The sequence below is a fragment of the Schistocerca americana genome, chromosome 5 (genome assembly GCF_021461395.2).
Source record: "Schistocerca americana isolate TAMUIC-IGC-003095 chromosome 5, iqSchAmer2.1, whole genome shotgun sequence".
In the NCBI taxonomy this organism is placed as follows: domain Eukaryota; kingdom Metazoa; phylum Arthropoda; class Insecta; order Orthoptera; family Acrididae; genus Schistocerca; species Schistocerca americana.
Window position 1 is genome coordinate 380348521 of NC_060123.1, and position 13426 is coordinate 380361946.

Sequence of the window (13426 nt, forward strand, 5' to 3'; positions counted from 1 at the left end):
TGTTTATTGGCATATGCCTGATCATGAGGTGCGTACAATATCCTATTGTCCGTATGTATTGGGATAACAGGTGGAGAATACTTGTGATAAGTGATAACGTGACTTGATGCAGATTCTTCGTAATTAAGACCAGTTACATAGTTGTGTTTGGTGATGACGTCAAAGCAGACAAAGAAAAAACTCCGGCTATGGAAGTTACGCCCAATGATAAAAAAATTAGATAAGTGTCTTTGAAGCAAGAAAAAGACGCAAATGTGGCAGTAGATGAGATGATGGTACCATTTTTCGGAGTCGGCCGGAGTGGCCTAGCGGTTCTAGGCGCTACAGTCTGGAACCGTGCGACAGCTATGGTCGCAAGTTCGAATCCTGCCTCGGGCATGGATGTGTGTAATGTGCTTAGGTTAGTTAGGTTTTAAGTAGGTCTAAGTTCTAGGGGACTGATGACCTCAGAAGTTAAGTCCCATAGTGCTCAGAGCCATTTGAACCATTTGAACCATTATTCCGTACAAGTAGTCTGAAGCACTACTACCCAGACAAGCCAAATCCTGTTGGTCTGAAAGTGTTTGTTCTTGCAAATCCCAGTGGACTTGGGGTGGACATTTTATCAGGGGCTGTAATCCAGTTGACCGACAGCCTTACCCCTGCACCTTCAATCTATCATGACAGATTTTTCACCAGTCTGAAGCTGGTGTGTGAGCTACTGAAAAGAGGTTTCACTTCAACTGACACTGTCCATTAAAACAGGATATCCAAGAAGGCCAGACCGAAAACTGACAAGGAGCTTACTAAGGAAGGCATAAGGTCATCAGATATGCTTGTCCATTATGATGGAAATATATGTTTAATTAAATGGATGAATAGAAAGAGCGTAATGGTGATGTATTCTACCTATGGTGTGGACCCAACAGACAAGTGCTTATGGTAAGTGCTTATGGTAAGTCAAAAGACCAATGGCCATCCAAGCTTACAATGCTAAAATGTAAAGAGTGGACCCCTTCGACAGAATGCTTTCATAATGTCCCATGAGAACCAGAACCAATAAATAGACTATTAGAAGTATATTTCATTTGACTAAAATGACAGTAGGTATTTCTTGGATACAAATCAGAGTGGACCAAATTCAAAAGAGGGGCCTCCAAAAAATATTCTTCTACTATGAAAGTACAAACTTACGCTTGGAAAAGCACTTCTCTACAGTAATATCAAGGAACTAACAAACAATGCCTAAGACAGTGAACAAGATGAAGAAGTTCAGCCAAGTACAAAATGAAGGAAGGGGCCTGTTCTACTTCCTCACGACAATGTTAGAAAATCAAAATCTGCTCACATGCCAGCAGTTTCTGATGTTAAAGACTGGCAAAAACGTAGAAGATCAGGCTGCACTGAACGAACATGAACACAATGTAGTACTTGTAACATTTTCCCATGCCTTACAATGAATAGAAACTATTTTAAATGTTTAATGGAAAGTAAACTCCCATGACTGTGTAATACATTTTATTCACTATGTATGTTACTTTTTTAAATTACGCTAAAATGTGTTTTTCAATATACTTTGTAATTCATTTTATTACTTTCTATAAATATATTTGAATGATACTAGCCGGCCGCGGTGGTCTAGCGGTTCTAGGCGCGCAGTCCGGAACCGCGCGACTGCTACGGTCGCAGGTTCGAATCCTGCCTCGGGCATGGATGTGTGTGATGGCCTTAGGTTAGTTAGGTTTAAGTAGTTCTAAGTTCTAGGGGACTGATGACCACAGTAGTTAAGTCCCATAGTGCTCAGAGCCATTTTTTTTTAATAATACTACAGTTGTTTACTTTGGATGTCATTTGTGAATTTGTACATACCTTTCATTGCGCACATCCCAAAGTACAGTATACTATAACCATTAGTTTGTGTTTATAAGCATAAAAGATACGTTTTCGAAAACATGTGGCGAGACGTCATTGGTAAATCAAAGTAACATGACTTAAGACATCACAGTTACTTCCTTGATTGGGAGTTTATAATTATCGGATGCAAATTATGTTTTGGCAAATATGTGGCTCAGTATTGATTACTACTTCGTATATGGCACACTCTTTTCATATTTGGAACTTCACTGAACTTTTTGCGATTTGTTTTTGTGGTAGTGTATATTTTCTTGCTTACTGATGAAAGACATTGTTTTCTCTGATTAGTATGTAGCTACATGCTCAAAATTTAAGTTGTACTGAATTCTGTAAGTCTAATCAGCCAAGACGACGATTATAGAATGAAATATATGTTCAAAAAGACTGAGTAATGCTTCACGTGATGTTTACACATAACTTAGTCTGAACAATACTACTATTAACAAAGTTAACAGAGAATTTCTGTAAAAATGAAACACTATGCAAATCCATGACTCAGGGAAGTGGGGTGGACTTCTCTCGGCTCGGAGCAAGTTACCTAGCTGAAAATAATCATTCCAAGCTGCGCAGTGCTGCAGTCTTACCTCAAACGTCTTCTCTTCAAAAGTAATGGCATTATTCAAAATTTATATTCCTTTCATTTTTCAATGTACTTATCATACTCATGCTTGCTGTCCTTTCTTCATCTAACACATACAACCACAAGTGCACACAGCGCTACTAAATACGTCTATCATCTACCACACAACTAAAAATGTATCAGATTGCACAGAGCGAAGATTGTGCCACGACAATACTAAAGATTGTCTAACAGTAACGTAACTCTCTCTCTCTCTCTGTCTCTCTTTCTCTCTCTCTCTAATTTGCAACTCGATGACATACAAAAATCAAAATGACGTGACCACCTTACACATTGCTGTACACGAATGGTGTCTACGTTACGTAAAGCTTCTAAAATTTTCCGATGCAACCAGAACCGGAACATTGCCAGGACGTTGAATTTTTGTCAGGTACTCGTGCGGCCGTTCAAAGCAATTGTGTCTTACTGCTACAAAGTTACACAGCCATGGCATAAAATGTGTGTATTGTAACAAGGAAATCGTTTCGTTTGGGTATAACCTCAAGAACACTAATGTTGAACGAGATCTCGGATAGCAATAAGTACTCTATTAGAAATACGTTCAGCCTACTGTATCTTTCACATTGACACATACTTCGCTACACCTGGATGCTAGGCATATCAAGGGAGCCCCCACCCCCGCCCCCCACCCAACACCCGAACTCACAGGGAAAGAAAAAATATAGTGCGGTTAGGTATTTTACTTTCAAGAAAATGAATGAAAATTTGGTATTACGTAGGTTTTTCATAAGGTCTGAACTTGGCTACTTACAAGTCGCTATTCCTCTTCCATAATACATCCAAGTCTGTCTCTCTTCCCCATGGAAACTATCGTATTGACGCCATTCTCGCATACCATTGTAATTCTAGCGTCATTTTTAGTGATTATGTGACGTGAGCTTCAAATACGGTTGCATAAAGGTCAAACCATTTAAAGTAGTTTACGTTCTGTATCATCAGTAAAAACATTTGAGAGTTCAGAACCCGCAATGTGTTGTTTTGCACCTTAACCACTCATTGTCCCGCGTTTTTTTTATTTTCTTTGCTATCGTATACAAACAGAAGGTCTTTCATAAAAAATTATTATTTTACTTGAGTTGTAACTGCCTTGATTCCAAGTTGAGCATCCAAAAATGGAAACGTTACTACCATCTCCTGGTGTACGACGTTTTACCATGACATTTGCTCCCATACTGTAAATAAATATTTTTGAGAAATGTGGAGGAAAGGCAACGGCGGAGTTATAGTTTGTGGTGAGCACTGAGGTACGTATGGACACCTCACGTGACACTAGCATTCAATTTTGCAAGTGTACAAGTTCCAATTTCTTATGAAGCTCTAGATGAAGTGTATGACTAGTTTGGGGAGAGGGTGTTTGTTTTCACATTCAACGTTCAACATTAAATCGTTATTAAAGGCTCAAGTTTGTCATTTTTAATGGCTGTGTAAATATGTTAGCACTCAGATAAAATAAACACAAGATTTCATTATTTAGCAAGTGACTAATATCGTTTTTTTCTCACAAAAGACAGCTTTTGTTATACAAATTACACTAATGCAAAGGATACCTGATTTCAGTTTCAACTGCACACAAGTGTGGGTTTAATGAAACCCAACAGCTTTTAGGTGGAGACATAGCCAGAAATGCGTGGCTTACGAATTATTCGAATATTTAGTGGGTGGCATCTCGGATGTCTCGAGAAGATTAAACTATCACCACTCAATGCTTACAGAGCGAGTCAGCTACATTCTATACGGCATAAAAGTTTTCTCCACATCGATTTGATTGGCATGCTTTCGTATATATAGGTTGCAGCATTTTTTTAGCGCATGGATATCGAAGCTTCTCGAGATGTATACATTTCTTCACGACCATATAATTTGAATGTTTGGTGATTTATACATGACAGTTTGCGACGCAAATATTCTGATACTCTGGCGGTATTTCCGAACAAAAAACTGTGAATGATGATTCCCATTTGCCCACAAATCTTACTTTGTCATTGATGGGGGGACAGGGGAGACGGAAGGACGAATTTTGTTCAGTTTCTTATTTATAGGGCCACTGGCATTTACACTGAGGCAGCATCGTTATGTACAGAGTGTCAGATTACCAAAGTTCGTCCAAATGACGCTCCACTTCAACAATATCAACTTTTCATTGACAGAATTTCTTGGCTATTGGTATACATGAGTTGCTTTTTTTTATCTATTTTACACGCTACTTCCTTAGGACCAACCTGAGCAGCATCGTTATCTTATAGATTGTCAGATTGTGTAAGTCTGACCTAATGATACTCGACTTCAACAATATCGCCTTCTCCCTGACAGGATTTCTTGGTTAGTGGTTTTGCTTTTTTATTTCTTTTACATATCTAGTGCCATAGGACCAAACTGAGGAGCAAATCTCCAGTCATCGAATTTGTCAGTACATGAAATTACAACACAAAAATAATAACAAATAAAATAAAATTTGTATTAGCCATAAGTTTATGTAAACTCAGTCAACAATATAACACAGGAATCAGCCTAATTTTTCAAGGAACTCTTCAACAGAACAGAAAGAGCTACACCTGAGGAAACTCTTGGTTTCAATTCGATAGCTCGTGGGTTACTGCTAAGATTTTTGAAATCTTGTGGTAGTTTATTGAACATGGATGCAGCAGTATACTGCACACCTCTCTGCATAAAAGTGAAGGTACTGCGTTCCAAATGCAGACTGCATTTCTGCCTAGTATTATCTGAGTAAAAGTTGCTAATTCTTGGTGATATTCTTAACAAGAAATGGCAATAAAGAATATATATACTGAAAGGCCAATGTTGGAATACCCAGATTAATGGACAGGGGTCGACAAGAGGTTAGCTAACTTAAACCACTTATTGCCCAATCCTCCTGTTTCTGTACCAAAAATATCCTTTGAGAATTGGGAAAGTTACCCAAAATATAATACCACACGTCATAAGAGAATGAAGATAAGCAAAGTAGAAAATTTTTCGTGTCGAAGTGTCGTTTACTTCAGATTGCGTTCTAGAAGTAAAAATGGCAGCATTAATTCTTTGAACAAGATCCTGAACGTGGGCTTTCCACGAGACTTCACTATCTGAAAACCTAGAAATTTGAACTGTTAAGTTTCACCAATCATGTGCCCATTCTGTGAAATTAAAAGGTCGGGTTTTGTTGAATTGTGTGTTAGAAACTCTAAAATCCGGGGCTTGCTGTGATTTAGCAAAAGTTTATTTTCTACAAACCATAAACTTATGTCATGAACTGCAATATTTGAAACAATGCCAATGCTGCACAAAATATCCGTTACTAAAGAGCTAGTGTCTTCGTGAAACAGAATCACCTGTAATACTAGAGGGCATACCTTTTATATAAATTAGGAACAGATGTGGCTCCAGCACAGTTCCCTGAGGGACCACCACCACATTTGACCAGTCCCCACTCTCATACCCCACATCACAACCATTCTCAGCACTGTGAATAATGACCTTTTGCTGTCTGTTGTTAAAGAAAGAGGTGATCCAATTGTGAGCTACTGCCTGTATTCCATAATGTTCCAACTTCTGGAGCTATATGTAGTAATTAACACAATCATACACCTTAGTTAAATCAAACTAGATGCCTAGCGTTCGAAAAGTTTTGTTTAATCCATCCAGTACCTCCCAGAGAAAAGAGCTATTAAACCACTTCTAAAACCGAACTGTACATTTGATAGCGAGTAAAGTTAAATGAAATAATCAAAATCCTTATATACACACGTTTTCAATCACCTTAGCGAACACTGGCGGCATATAAATAGGTCTAAAATTGTCTACATTATCGCTATCTCCCTTTCTATAAAGGAGCTTTGCTACTGATCACTTTAATATTTCAGGAAACTGACCATACGTAAAGGAAAATTTACAAATATGGCACAGTACAGGGCTGACATGTGGAGCACAGTACTTTAATATTCCGCTAGGCACTCCACCGTATCATCATGTTCATGAGAGTCCTTAGTCGTCAGTGATTAAATCATTGACCCAATCTCACCCTTGTCGCTATCACAGAGGCGTATTTCGGACATCGATCTGGGAACTGCATTTTCCAAGAAAGTTTCATGATTCTCCATAGATACTACGTTTTCATTTAATTCAACAGAAATATTAAGAAAGTGACTGTTACATAATGTACATATATGTGACTTATCAGTAAGAGATATGTTTTTACTACGAACTGACGTTATATCGTGGGCCTCGTGCTGCTGACCAGACACTTCCTTCACGACTGACCATATGGTTTTAATTTTACCCTGGAATTAGCTATTCTATTAGCATACCACGTACTCTTTGCCTTCTTAATAACATTTTGAAGCGCCTTACAATACTGTTTGTAATGGGCTAATGTAGCTTGATTGTGACAACTTCTTACATTTTGATACAATTCTAGCTTTGTTCTACATGATATCATTATCACACTAGTGAGCCATCCAGGCTGCCCTTTACTGTTAGCACTCTGTTTAGGACGTCGTATTGGAAAGCAACTTTCAAAAAGCATGAGAACTGTTTTAAGGAAAGCATTACATTTGTCTTCTTTGTCACTGGTACTATAAATATCTTGCACATCTTGTTCCTTAATCAGGTTTAAAAAACTCTCTATTGCCACTGGATTAGCTTTCTTACATAGTGTGTGATTACATACAACATTTGTTCGAGTGCTAAAACGTTTTAGTGTTAAGATTTGTGCTTCATGTTCTGAAAGGCCATTCACCTTGTACCCGTCTAATAACGAAGGATGAATAAAAATATTGTCTATGGTTGTGCTATTGTTCCGTTCCACCTTGTGTACATAGCTGTAACGGAGCTACTACATCGTATTGAAAATAGTTTTCTGTACAGCATGTTTTGGTCCACACAACACTGTGAGCTGATTCAAACTTGTAGTAATGTCTCTAATAAGGGTCTCACACAGTGTAAGTTCACGAACAATTATTGCAGATTCGACGTATGTATACAATATGGGATATGTGCAACATTGATCAACACTTACGCGGCTTTAACCACCGTATAAACACAAATAAAACACTAAAATCCACTAGCGTTAGTAATGAAATGGCGACACACAGGGCTTCCTCAGCGTCCGAATATCAATTAGTTTTCTGTTGGAATCGGAACACTTCATGCAAAAGACTAGGAAAGGGTCTGTAAAGTTTAACGCCGAACAAAAAGTTGTTATCATAAAGACGAAACAGAATAATGAGAAGAAAGCAAACAAAGAATGACTCAGTCATTCTTATTTTCGTCATAAAGTGGCAGAGTCTATGGTTTGGACTAGTATGATGCACAAGAGAATTTAGCTAACTAGTTCTGCACTGACAGAAAGGAATATTGCAGACCATTTAAATGTAAAACGTCTAGTCTGCTGACAATATGCGGCACTTTTACACTACAATGTTGGACTACCTACACATAAATTACACAGAACCTCATTCAAGTGACTGAAAGGGGCAACTGTAATGTTCTCACCTTACTGAAAATCTAAAATGAAAAATCATAAGAATCAACAAAGCAGACACAGTAAAACTTAAAAGATACGGAATTTAGTGATATTAAAATCGAAAATGGAGCAAGTTCAGCCTGTCCAGTAAGCACATTACTCTACATATTGAATATGGTAAAAGTTTTTCCATTCTTTTAAGTATATTTTCCCATTCTGACGCTTTGTGACACTAACCTTTATCAACGACACCATTGCATTGGGGTATTATTATTTGGTAAAGGACGAAAACTACCTTTTGTATAGTTTTTGCTGATTGTTATTGGCATATAAAGCTGTGTATATTTTATTGTGGTATTCGGAGACGTATGTACCTTCCTGAAAAGGCATGCATAGAAACTGGGTAAGCATCTCCTCACGGATAAGCTACGTCTTTCCAGGCGTCGATCCGAACGATGGTTTCGAGCGGTCGACAGGTGCCTATCGACTGCCGTTCTTGGTACGGCTAGTCACTCTGTCGGCCGGAAATCGATAGGGCGCTGCCCGCGCCGCATTGCCAGAGATTGCTTTCATTGTCCGCTCGCCGCCCGAACAGAAAAAGTGACAGAAGAAGGAGGAAGCCTCGTGCACGAGTGCCGTTGTCGTCGACGGCCGCTTTACGTCTTGGCAATAAATTCTTTCCCATGATTACTTCTCTCACTGTTTCACAATAAAAGATAGCTTTCCGATAAATTATTGTCGGCAATGACATTTCTTCGAATTCAATACACTCTCTTTCAACCTTTCTCTGTCTCTTTACTTTGAAACCTCCTTTATGCTAGTCGATGGTAGATGTGTTTTCACATGCTTATTTGTGTAAGAACGACCCTCACAATATTTCCATTTGCATGAAAGAATCGCAACTAAGATATTTCGCTAATAGATTAGCTTATCCTCCTGCGAAAATCTGCTACTACATTTCCCTAATTTGCATATAGTAGAAAGGTGGCTTTGAACAAAGGCTGAATGCAGGATTCATACATAAAATACTCTCTATCGTATTTTATCTTTAAATCTGAGTGCGAATTGGAATAAAAGAGGTGTTGACATCACTGAAAGAATTGATTTAGAAGTTATAGTGTCTATAACAACCGTTGTGATGGTCAGTTAGAACGCAGTTGCAGAACGCTTTGAAGATCATCAGTGACACATGAAATATCGAAATTCGGATAAAAAGCACAACCTGACAAACAAATGTACATTTCTGTACAGTAGAACATGTAATTTCTCCAATGTGCCGATCCAGTGGAATTCTGTCAATACGTAGGAAGTTGCGAACTGAATATGCAGAAGTATTTTAAGCAAGATTGCTGCTATAATCTTAGTTATGAATACAAGCGTGCATGCTACGCTGAGAAACTGCGGGGAAACAGGTAAATTGTTTAAAGGAAAGATACATGATTAGGATGTAATCACAAGTCGACAGTGACATCATCAGAGATGAAGCAAAACTCGGAGAGGGGAAAACTGGGGAAAAAAACCTGTCCCGTCCTTTTCCGGCAGTAGGATGAAGCAAGGTACGGAAACTATGGGAATCCTAAATGTCATTGGCCTAGTGGAGATTTTAACCTTCATCTTACAGACATCCTCCCGAATTCTACCTCAGTGTCTTACGACTGCGTCTCCCCGCCTGGTTTCAATTGTTTACTCACCACTGGATGAAGTAGTGCTACTAGCTTTACACCAACTACATTAGTTTTTGTAGAGTGACTATTTCTTGATTTCTACAGGACTGAAGAGGACTTATATCGTAATAATAGGCCAACCATTAGCAACGAAAGCTGTCAGCTGTCAAACCAGGCAGCTGCTTCAGACATTAACAACAAAAGATATTCCGGATCGAACAGAACAAGATTGCGCAATTAGTAGGCCGTGTCTTGCCCAATATTCTATTCACATGCCACTATTTAGGGAAATCTCTGGAAAACCTGTTGGAGTGGCGTAAATTTGAAAGCTACTGTTTCAGAATTGTAGAGTAGCTGCATCGAGAAAGGCTTCCAAAGAGTCATTGACTAGCGTGCGTTTGACATGACATGTCACGTTTCGTGTTACGTAGTAAAACATCACTACACAGAACTTCAAATATTTCAATAATACCGTTATTCCATTGCAAGTTTAGCTAGTATACCCTTGACATGGCTTGAAACGTTTAATGTCCTGTAGGACAAGATCACAACACCAACTTCAAATGTTTCATTTGACAGATAAGCTTATTCCAGTACTTCGAAATGTCTTCCCTTGTTCTCAGGGAAGGGTGTTTTAAGCAGTATTTATCGACTTCGCCAGGAAATTTGTTGGTAATTCGTAAGCCTCTGTTATCTTTATTTTGTCTTTTGTGCACCAGTTTATTAATTCAAAATTTAAATAATGCGTACAGTGCACGTAGTTACAACCTCTTCTTCAAAAAGTTAAATAAGTCACCCTTATTTCACATCTTACTCAAAAGTAAACCTGAGCTAACGAAAAAATGTGAATAGTATGACGTTATCAAATCTATTGACTTCAGCCACGGCTACAGCCTTGCGACTGTGGATAACATCCAAAAGTAGAAACAGTGACAGTTTTTGCCCTAACATTTTCCTCCTTCACTGCACATTCCACAGCTGGATCGAGTTGTAACTGATATTTATCAGTAGTACAGAACACATCATTCGCACTGAAATCATATAGGTATGGATATCGAGTTTGTATAAGAAATTTGTGGCAAATTATAATGGATAAATGGAATTAGACTGAGAGTTGTGTAGTCGTTAACTCTTGATGAAATAAAAATTAGTTTCATTAATTTATGTAAACCATAAAATAAATGAGAGCATATGCGTGAGAACCAAGAACTATCACACAGTTCGTAAAACGACCTTAATACCTGATGCAGTGAAGTAATATTCAATAAAACAAACTCTCGACACATAGCAATAATCAAAATTCAAATGAGCAGAAATTAATTTTCAAAGTCTGAAGCCTGAATCTAATGCAGAGCATCAAATAATAGTACGTCGCCCCACTGAGATCAAGGGACACCACTTTTCACCTACAATAATAACAGACTTACCAAAAGGGAAGCAAAGGGACACCCAGCCAGGACTGACAACTTAAAGAAACACCAGCCAGACGAAACGGCTAGACAAGAAATCTACAGTAAAACATTAACCAGATGCACGCTATCCGAAAGACACAAGGATAAGCAACATCAATTAAAACTAGAAAACTTATCTCTAAAATACGATTCCGGAGATGAAGCACTCCGTTACGGTTTTGAGGCGCTCCTGAAATTACACGTCAAATAGCGGCCTCAATATAATTTGTCAGTGGAAAGCCTTGGCTGTTCGAGTATGACAAGAAAGGTGAGAAGTCAGCACAAGTAACCACTGCAAACTGAGCACAAGTAACCACTACCAACTGTCCTCCAGTGATCACCTTGAGAACCACTCTTCCCCTAGCAACTCGGCACTCCCAGCTGCGCCGTCTCCTCTGAATGTACAGAGAAAAAACATCGTCAGCTGATTCAGCCAGAACGATGCCACATGTTGACAGCCAGCCACACCCAGTCTTGGCTCTCGTCCAGCCCCTCTGCTTCGCCATTCCGCCACGTTATTGTCCCCGTCTCCAAACAGCCATATTTGATCTCCAACTTGCGGGCTGTTTCCGCTTATGCTGATCGATTCCAGCAGCCACTCTTGCTCTACCGCTGCTGCCTATCCAAATGGTGACGGCGGCCGTCCATCCTCCGTCTACACAGAACAGGTTTGATAGCTGTTCGTCCTGGGCTATGCCCGGCGGTACCCAAACAAGCTCGGCTGTCGTACCATTGATGGACTCCATCGATGGATCGAAAGTTTGTCAGCCACAGTTCATGGCAGCCCGACGCTGGCTCCCAGTAGATGTGATCGATCCCCTACTAGCCATTGCATTTTACTCCACTGCTGCTTCCTTCCATTGACAACAGCTGAGGAACAAACTCTTTAATTGATGAATGAACGAAGACTGTAAAGAGAAGAATAGGGCAATATAAATCATTCGGTAATGGAATAAATAGGAAGCGCTGGTCGCGGGGGGCGGGGAGGGGGGGAGGGGAGATCTACTTGTAATAGCTGCAGGAATTTGAAGTCATGGGAGTCAAAATCACGGTTGATATGGGAATTTCACTGTTAAAGCTAAAAGGAGAGGCCAGATAGGTGGAAAGAGTTCATTGAAGGTCTCTACATGGAGGAAGTGCCTGATGACAGAGTATTAAGTGCTACTCAATATGGAAAACATTGGAGATCCAGTATTTCAATTAGAAAATACCTGGCAGATTAAAACTGTGTGTGGCACCGAATTAAGGGCCCTGGCGTTTCATGGGGGGCAAGTGATCTGCCAGTTGAGTTATCTAAGCATGACTTACGACCTGTCCACACAGCTTTACTCCCGCCAGTTTCTCAGACTGTAGTAAACGAGGAAATGGCGGAAGTAAAGCTGTGTGGACGAGTCGTGAGTGTACTTGCGTAGTCCGCGAATGGCAAAGGCCCCAGGTTCGAGTCCCAGTCCGTCACAAAGTTTAAATGTGCCTGCAAGTTATATACCAGCACACACTCTGGTACAGAGTGAGAAATTCATTCTGGATTACAAGCAGAGTTTCAGTGAAGACTTTATATCAAATAAGGCAGGAGTGATAGATAACATTCGTTCGGAATTTATAAAATCATCAGGGACGAGGCAGCCAAACAACCATTTAAGTTGGTGTGTAGAATCCATGACCGTGGAGACTCATCGTCAAACTCCGTAAGAATACAGTGTTAACCAAAACAATCCTGAAGATTCCAAGGGCAGATAAGAGCGAAAAAAATCGCACAAAGAACTTCACGTCTCAGCATTCAAGTTGTTGGTAAGAGTAAAATACAGAAGAATGGAAAAGATAAGAGAGAAACTCTAAGAAGACGATCAGCTTACCTTCCGGAAAAGTAAACGTACTGGAGGGCGGGTCTGACGTTGCCGTTGACAGTGAATGGAAGACTAAAGAAAAAAAGGAAACACGTCCGTTGGATTTGTCAACCTAAAAAAAAAAAGCGTTTCAGAGTGTAGGTGGAAGGTGTTCGAACTCTACGAAAAATGGGAGTACGCTATACAATATGTACAACAACCAACAGGGAGGAATAAAAGTTAAAGACTATGAGAGATGTGTTCGGTTTAAAAAGAGTACGAGTAAAATACGATTACCCAGTTTTCCATCCTTACCGCTCAATCTAAACATTGAAGAAACAGTAATGAAGATTACAGACAGTTTTAGATGTAATGTTGAAATTAAATATGAAATGATGCAATGATAATGTTGGTCGATGAAGAATTACAGAATCTGTTGCAAATAATAAATAGTCTGATAAACAACACTGTTCATTGAGAGGACGCCGAAGAAAGAC